At 43.8% G+C, this 664-nt stretch overlaps 1 protein-coding gene across 1 annotated transcript in view; it reads right to left on the reverse strand.

Moving 5' to 3' along the window:
- Positions 1-664, reverse strand: part of LOC119590638 (adenomatous polyposis coli protein-like) — a gene marked incomplete in the record, with an annotated part of 64,935 nt that overhangs the window by 39,664 nt on the left and 24,607 nt on the right.

Raw genomic sequence — 664 nt, forward strand, 5'->3', positions numbered from 1 at the left:
AGAAAAGGACGAGAGGACCAAGAAAGAGGGCCGAAACGAGGGAAAGGGAGGAGAAAGAAAAGATAAATAGACGGGCAGATTGAGAGGGAACGAGCCAGAACCCGGCCATAAGCTCCGTTGTTGCCGAGAGGTGGAGTTTCTGGGAACTCTTTCTATTAAATCGTCTGGCACGGAGACAGACCGAGTGACGTCATAGCACCAGGGTTTGGCGCGCTCACCCCAAATTTTTTGCGTACTCTCGTGTCGCAGTGACCGCTAGCACAACAACGTGACGTCTACAGCCCCCCTTGGAAAAAAATAAACGCAAATAAAAACGAAAAACGGAATTAAAGCGTTTCGCCTTTAAGAAAATTGATGCACTCTTATCAACTTGTTTACTACTATGACCGCTATTTGTGTCACTCGAGACGTGCTGAAGACATGTGACAGATCAGAGTCTATAGATGGAGAAGAATGAACAACATAAAAAAGAATAAAGACAAAGTAAATTACTATGTGAACTATCCGAAAATCACAGCCAAAAACAACAGGATTTTGCAGTCCTTGTGAATACCTTAGGTTTGGACCTAATGAAATCGAACTGCAAGAGTATTGTCTGTGGAACTGGAGGTCCCGTTCGATTTCCCCAAGAGAATATGGTAATGAATTTTGCTCAAACATCGCA

This window comes from Penaeus monodon, chromosome 27 (assembly GCF_015228065.2).
Source record: "Penaeus monodon isolate SGIC_2016 chromosome 27, NSTDA_Pmon_1, whole genome shotgun sequence".
Lineage (NCBI taxonomy): Eukaryota > Metazoa > Arthropoda > Malacostraca > Decapoda > Penaeidae > Penaeus > Penaeus monodon.